The 8,380-nt window shown below is 39.3% G+C and overlaps 1 long non-coding RNA gene across 1 annotated transcript in view; it reads left to right on the forward strand.

Annotated features, from left to right (window-relative positions):
• Positions 1-7,935, forward strand: part of LOC120892789 (uncharacterized) — a 227,707-nt gene extending 219,772 nt beyond the window's left edge. Inside the window, exon 11 of the long non-coding RNA XR_005737561.2 lies at positions 7,487-7,935. This is a non-coding gene — a long non-coding RNA (uncharacterized LOC120892789). The remainder of the gene's footprint in view (positions 1-7,486) is intronic.
• The last annotated feature ends 445 nt before the right edge of the window (positions 7,936-8,380 follow it).

Below are 8,380 nucleotides of genomic sequence, written 5' to 3' on the forward strand. Positions count from 1 at the left end.
TTTTCTCCCAATGTTATTTTCAAATTACAGAGCCATTCGGAGCATCTCCCTTAAGAGCAGCATTTGGAGGCTGAGAGCAGCATCCTCATCAGGAGCCATCTCAATTCTGAAGGAGCCATGATCATTAAGAAGCAAAAACATCCCTGAAATGAATACACCCTCTTTAAATTCAGTTGTATTTTCATTTTTCTTACATTCTCAGAAAGGCTTATGGTGTCCTTATGGTCTCTTGCCAACATTTCTGATGAACAAGATTGTGTGGGGAAAAAAATTCTTTTTTGAGCACATATTATACATTATCCTAAAAGAATTGCACTGCACAGAGCAATTAATATTATAAACAGTGAATGTTGATTTGCATGAGGAAGATGCTAGGTGCAGATTCCAGCTGGGTGGGTGAGTGTGCACTTGGCTGAGAAACCCATCCTGTAGGCACAAGGGTGTCATCTCAGTGTATGGGTGGGATGCAAGAGGAGCTCTGAGAACTGCTAAAGGAGGAGAATTTTGCATCCTTTCCTCAAGTTTACTAGGAATTGGCTAAAGACCCTGGAATTTGATTTAAGTCCAGTGGCATCTGTGTGGTATCCAGTAGTGAGAGGGTAGGGTGATGCTGCCAACAGGGTTTTGAGCTCAAATAGACCTCATCCCCCTTACTATCTAGGTGACTTTGAGCAATCTGCATGACTTCTCCAAATCCTTAACTAACTCAACCATAAAGCAAGAGCACCCACATTATTGGGTTATGAGGGTTAAATGAAACAATGCATGTAAAGTACCTGGGAAAATATCTGGTCTGTGGAAAATGCACGATAATTATTAGTAGTAAATAAAATTTTATTTTATTTACTAATAAATAAATAATGCAGGTTAATCTGAGGCTATTTTTTTAATCACTCATGAGTGATGTTTTTGGGCTGGAGAAGCATCATTATGTTTACAAAACTGTGGACTGAATATGGCCCTTTCTAAAATTTAATGGAAAGACCCTTTACTAGCTTCATGTGGCAAAACAAACAAACGAACAAACAAACAAACAAAAACAAAACAAAAAAACACCTTAGCAGAGTAACATATATTTAGGGAGAAAAATCTGCCTCATCAGTGTGCTATAGCAAGGTACATACACACTGCAAAGGGATGTTCAAGTAAATGAGCCTTCCTTGCTATTCTGTTTTATTCATCTGCTGACCCTGAACCCCAGAAAAGAAATGTCTTTGGGTTTCACTTGATTTCAAGGTCACAGACCTCGACAAGTTCACAGTTCCTGGTTTAGGGATTGGTGCATTTGAAAGTAAGTCTCTTTACGCTGCTAAAGAGCCCAGAGAACTAAACACACTAAGTAATTTCAGGTTATCCTAGCTTATCTTCCAGGCACTCTTTCAAGGTAGAGAACAAAGAGAATGTTCTAGATAATCTGCAAGTCCCTTTCCTTCTGGAGAAGGAAATCGGGACTTTGTGTCTACACCATGTCCTTGCTGTTTAGCTGATGAAATTCAGGTTCTTTTACCGGCTCTTAAGCCATTTAAATCTTAAAGATCTAATAACTCATGAACTTCAATTACTTTCTATTTAAATATATTACTTATTTTGAGAGGGGATTCGATGCATTAAGCATCAGTATTAAAAATATGATCTTTTCTGCCTTTGTGTGTGTGCAGGGTGGGGGCTTTCTTTTTTACTCTAAGAAAAGAAATAATAGCAATTCAAGATGAGAGTAAATTTCAATTTCTATATCATATAACGTTAGATCTCCCCGGTGAAAATATTTAATTGCAAAGGCAGTTTCACAGGAAATGCTGACAATTACAATACTACAGCTTGGACTGTGTTGTTTGTTGCTGTGTCTACAGCATCTAGAACTGGGGATGGCATATAGTTGGTACTAAATAAATATCAGCTGAATATAATAAGCCATTAAATTGACCTTAGACATACAATTATATTAAAAGCCCTAGTTTTAAAACTTAATTTCCCATACAATTATCTGGAATCAAAATGCAACTATTGATTATTTCTCATTAAAATAAAACTATTAGAATAACTTCTTTAGTTGCCATGCATTTTTCTGACAGTCAATAGTACAAAACTGAGCAGAATAATCAGCCATATTCCTTACACAAATAAATCTTTGGCTCTTAAAGTTCAAAGTAAAAACCATCAGGCACTATAAACTATTTTGATCAACTAAAACTCTTCCTTTGCTCCAGGAGCTGCTCCAACGAACAGAATTTTCCTGTTTGCAATTTTCAGCTGGCAGATGAGAAACGCATGAACCTTTATCCAAATGGAAAACCCAGTCAGTCATTCTTGGTAAAGTAGAGGGACAGAAAAAAAACTGTCAGCTCTGAATTTGTCACTAGGGAGACTATTAAGCTGATGCAACTTATTTCTTTGAATAGGAACACATATAAAGTAACTTCTAATTTTCACAATTAATTGAACTCTTGTTACTATTATCCTTTTTCATCTTTTTCTAGTTCTTCTGCAATCCGTCACACACATACTCACACCAACACATACACGGTGGTTTGGGGAAATTTTCTGGATTGGTTTGGAAGGATTATGGAGAAGTGGGGGCAAGAGTGGCTCTTGGGACTTTCCTTCAGGATTAGCTTTGCACTCACCCCCTGCCTTCAAGTTGTATGGGAAAATGAACATCACAGATGACTACAGAGGTCCTCCTGGGAGGAAAAGTGGTGTTTACACAATTATTACTGTGCTGGATTCCAAACTTTTTTGTTTTGGTTGTCTGTTTTAAGTTGCAAAGAGAATGGCTAAGAATTACTTTGGAAACCAATCAAAAGAAGAAGGGTTTGGACTAATATGTGGCTCCCAGACTTTTGGGTTTCATGGACTAGTGAATATCCAAAAAAAGGTTGAAGAACCAAAAGAGAGTTGCCAGTGTTTATTTAGTCAAGTAAGACATTAAAACAGCAACATCAAGTCTTATTTTTTCATTATCACCAGATCTTTGAAAAAAGAGCAAAACTTTAACAGCAAATAATAAGAAAACATAATCTAAGAATAAAGGACTTTTCTTTCCAAGAAAGTATGATTGGTAACCTTAAATAATAGATGAAGATTAAGTCTGTTTACACTGTTAATGTTGATATTTAGCAATGTAAAAGCGGCTGCCTAGATCTCCTCAGATCTTGGTTCTTGGAGCCCATCCCCCAGTTTCTATGTTCTGCTTCTTAAAGCTTCCACTAGCCTTCAGAAAAATATTTAATTGCAAGGGCAGTTTCACAGAAAATGTCATTTAAATCTTATAGATTTAGGAATCTGTAAACTTCAAAAATTATTTTCTGTTTAAATATATTATTTATTTTGAGAGGAGATGTAATCTATTATATACCTGTATTAAAATATAATATTCTCTGCCTTTGGGGGAGACTTTCTTGTTTACTCTAAAAAATAATAGCAATTCCAAAGAATGGCCCTTGGGCTTTTAGAGTTGCTTTGGGTTCGTGCACAGAAAACTACAGGTACCTGGGAGTTTAGTGCCCCTCCATACCCCCAATGTGGTCTAGCAGCTTGAATGGAGGATTAAAGCCCAGCCCCTGCCTTGGAGGTGAACTGCCTCTGGGGTGAACGGTACTCTAGAGCTCCCAGCGTCATTCAGCTGACATTGGGATTTCCCCTTGCTTGGCTTTTCTCCCATCCCTGTCCTGCTTCCCTACTCCGTTGGTTCCTCCTGGGAGCGATTCTTAAATAATTCACTTGCACATAAATCTTTGTCTTAGTGTCAGCTTCTGGGGACTCTGATGGAAAACAAATGTCTTTCCACGTTGGTGTTCAGCCTTCTCATGATACTTGAGGGATGGTCTAGAAAACAAACTTGGTCTAAAATGTTCCCATCCAAGTCTCACCACCAACCAGATGCTTGGCCTTGGTCAAGTAAAAAGAAACCCCTCCGCCTTACCATGTGATAGAATGACTAGTCAGGAGGCTATGGAATGGGGGTCAATTGGAGGCAATCTTACAAACACAGGTTTAAAAAAAAAAATAGCTTCTTCAGCCCCTAGAGCTGATCTGGTCTTTTCCAAAGTCTGTGTTCACAGCATTTGAAGGGTAACATGAAATTCTAGCCACATTATCAGAGTCTCATCCAATAATTTAAATCACTCTTTGAATAAGTCATGGTTTTGTAGATAAATGCTATTCTGCAGATTTCTTATTATTCCTTTCCAAGCTGGCATCCTACAGAACTGAAGGAGAGCATATCACCTCCAACTGGAAAAGGAAAGGAGTTTCAGAGCTGTGTGTGAGGCCTGTGTCTCCCTGCTCCCTCGTCGTCTCTTTTCCCTGGCTGGTGGGCACCCTGTCGACCCTGGGTGCTGAATGGAGGGCTCTTGAACAGGCAACCTGATTCTTGGCCTCATCGGGACAGAGTCCATTCTTCCACTGTGTGGAGACCCCAAGGCTTTTGCTGGCATCTGAAGTACAGCTGCAACTTCCATTGGATGCCCACTTGGCGTGGCACACTGTACTCCTTGCCACAGGTCACCATGCCCCTGCTGTGGTGACTCCCTCTTTCCCAGTCACACCTGTGCCACAAAAGACAAATGGGTCTCTGCAATGCCACACAAAAGCAGAAGCATGCTGGTACCATCTTCCTGTCTGTCAAGTCCCACTGTGTCATCACTTGGTGACTAGTACAGAATATGGGCTGCAAGGGGCATCCTCCTGAAGTCCTAATTAGAATAGGGATAAATGCCCTTGTCTTTGGACTTTCCCCTAAACTTATACAAAACGTGTCACCTGAAGAGCAAGTGTCAGGACTCATAGTTTATGCGCTTTTTTACCTCCATCTTTTTATCCTCCAGAGGAGAGGGATGAGCTTTCTTTTTCCTTCTCTCAGTTTAGCCAGGGCTATCCCTGGCTATATCACAGGCCGCCGTGTACACTAGTACAGACTGTAACCTGCACAAGAATGCCAAATAAGATAGCAGGTACAATTTGAAATTCAGCCCGCTCTCTGTTCACTCCACCATGAACCCTGGCACTGGGCTGTGTCTACTTAGACCAAGAAAATCTTTTTTCCAATTTGCACAAAGGCATTGTAAGGGCTAGCAGGAGCTCTGGTCATATCCATTCTCTGCTGAGGGCATCACCCTTCCCTGGAGCTACACTGTTTGGAAGAGAATATGATTTTCAAGGGTGAGGAATAATACGCACATTGCTTGTTATTTTCAAAAATACAATCCACACTCCAGATGCTAAAGCACTTAGAGACCAAAGAGGTCTTTATGGTTAGTGTATCAACACATACCTGCTCAGCACTGGTCTGGGACAGAGGTGAACGCACTGAGGGATGTATGACAGGATCCTTAGGGAAGGAAAGCAGAGTGACCTTTAGAAAACAGGGCTAGAAAGCATGTAATTGGGGCTCAGAGGAACAATGTGGGCTTCAATCTGCAAAGCATCAGGGTAGTCACAGGCTCATGAGGTCTGGGGCATCTGGAGAAGGATGCCATCCACATCTGGAAGACAGGTGGGGGTGGCCTTTGTTGATCTCTTAAACATAGTGCCATCTCAGTTCTCACTTCAGAGATCTCTCTCAGCCTTAGGCTTTTCTCTCTTCTATCTACATTCATTCCCTTTTTAAAATTTCTAAACTTTTTGTATTGGGGATTGGACCTGGGGCACTTAAATACTGAAGCACATTCCCATTTCCTTTTTTTTTTTTAATTTTTATTTTTTTATTTTGAGACAGGGTCTCGCTAAATTGCTCACGGTGTCACTAAGTTGCTAAACCTTAGGCTTTGAACTCCTGATCCTCCTATCTCAGCCTTCAGAACCTCTGAGATTACAGGTGTGCACAACTGCCTTTATTTTTTAAAGAAATGAAGAAGATACACGCTTCCATAGATGGCCATATATGTACCTGCAATAGAAATGTTCTTGGGCCCTTCTGATAAGAGGAAAATGTTACCACAAATTTCAATTTGATTTGTTCTTCCTGGTCAGAAAAAATAAAACATGATTATTAAAGTAAAACTTCAAGTGGAAAAACACACACACACACACACTCAGCAATTGTGGTTTAATTCTACCTTCTAATGGAACATGGGTTCAGCATTTAGTTGGTATCCCACCCCCACCATCTCAGAAGGCAGAAAATTTATTTGTCCAATGTCTATAATATGAACATCTGAGCCATTATAACCAGGCCTTTTCTTGATTTCACCTTAAATTTATTCCTTGGGCTTCCAGGGTCATGCATTTGAATGCCTCTTGATACACCTGTTGATTGCCCAGTGGTAATTTGTGCCTTTCAGAGTAATCAGTTCATGGAGAGGTGGGTTTAGTAATCAGCATAGAGGTCCTTCCAAATCTCACAGACCAAGTGAAGGTCAGGTCATGTTATTGAAGAGGCTTTATTGAAGAGGCTGATAATTTAGGAGATACAAAAGAACTGATGGGTGACTTGTTTTTAGTGAACTAAAGTCTGTATTTTTCCCTATAAATAAATATATTTATAAATCTATATACTATCTATAAATATTACATATTATTTCTAATGAGGCCTGAGAGAAAAGAAAGAGAGAGGGAAAGAAGGAGGGAGGAAGAAAAATAAATGTTTTGCTATTGAGAATAATAAAAAAGTGTATTTATGTCCCTTCTCAAGAGATGGTTTTGGGTGTTTGTTTTTTTTTTCTTTTTTTCTTTTTTTTCTTTATCAGAATTGATGCACTATGGAAAAATAATGCAATACATAAATTCCAGTTATATTAGCATAAAAATGAAAAGTAATCACAGGAAATGATTACAGTATAAGTATGCTTATAAATTCAATGTTTTTCTTTGTAAAAGATGCAGTGCATGATTTCTAGTGGAAAAAAATGTTTATTTCATATCTTAAAATGGACTCCCTTTTAATATAAAAAAGGAAAAATACTCAGGATGCTTAATGTGAGCTAATATAATTACAATTAGTCTGAACAATTTTTCCTACTGCTCTGAAGTACTCACTAACATTTAATAGAATTGCCAGTTCTGATGAGAATAGTAATATTTGTACTTGCTCTACCCATCCAACTGGGTAGTTCTTATAGATACAAATACATCAGCAGCATGTATGACAGTGGTCCAACCCTGCATCAGCACAGGGACTTTTTTTTTTTTTTTGCATTCTGTCACAGTCCTCTGGTTGTCCAGATGTGACACCATCTGTATGTAGGATGGGAAGTATGAGTGGCTTGGATTAGCATCCACCAAGAGAGTTTGCAGGGACCTTGGCAAAGCCTCAGAGACATGCCAGCTTTGTTCCACTGGGCAATACAGAACCACTGTGCAGGCAACCACGGATGAAAGGAACACATCCCAAGGTCTTGGGGCAACTGCTTATCCTAGGCTGATGCATTATGCTACCTCTGAGTATGACAAGGAGAGAAAATAAAAGATCTATCTTTTAAGATTCCATCTTGAAGAATATTTGCAATTATGTCCTCTAACTTCTTTCTTTCCCTTACTTTACAAATAGGCTTCCTTCTTTGCTGGCCAAGATTCAAGGTTCCAGGTTCTGTGAAGCAGAATCCGGTAAAAAGAAAGGAGAAAAAGAAGACCAGAAGGGTGAAAGGAAGGGGGGAATTGACCTGAAGACCAAGACTGTGGGGGCTGAGATTCATAGAAAGAGCTGGTGAGAAAGTATGTAGTCAAAGTTGAAAGGATGAGAAGCTCCTGATCCTTTGGTGTTTGAGAAAACTGGAGAGGGGGCGAGTGACTAGGAAAGGTTTCTGAGGCCCATGAATTGGATTATAAAATAAAATCATACAATAACTGGAAGATAAAAGTTCTTTCAGAAACAGAGTTGAGGATGTGAATGGCTCTTTGATTGCATTTGGATGCTAGACAGTGTTTCCTTGGATGCCACCCCAACCCTGGGCCTCGTGATGCTGTGGTGTTGATGTAGGTGTGTATTCGGCTTTCCAGCGGGGGGTCCAAATGGCCTCCACATTGTGTGAACACTGTCATCTCACTAGTGACAGGTGATGAATCTAATGAGATTTTAGTAATGAGGCCTACCTAATATGCCTCAAAAATTCTTATGACAACAACTAGAAGCTCCTTCAAAGTCCCACAGTGATGCAAAAGGCCAAAGACTGTTTTCTATATGAAACGTGAATGTTTCTCAGAATACAGTGCATAACATAGTTCTAGTAGAAATTAACATGTGAGTCATGATTCTTGTTATTTATTTATTTCCAGGTATGACCATGGTTTTTAATGTTTACCTTAGCTAGGTCATCCTTGATAACTCTCCCAAGGTTGTAGTAAGAGAATAAATCAGATTAACATTTGTATCTGTTTCAGTTGTGTCCTCTTGAACATTTCAGCAAAATGAGCAAAATCATCAAAAGGGTAGTGTATTAGTCAG

The sequence above is a fragment of the Ictidomys tridecemlineatus genome, chromosome 7, assembly GCF_052094955.1.
Source record: "Ictidomys tridecemlineatus isolate mIctTri1 chromosome 7, mIctTri1.hap1, whole genome shotgun sequence".
NCBI lineage: Eukaryota > Metazoa > Chordata > Mammalia > Rodentia > Sciuridae > Ictidomys > Ictidomys tridecemlineatus.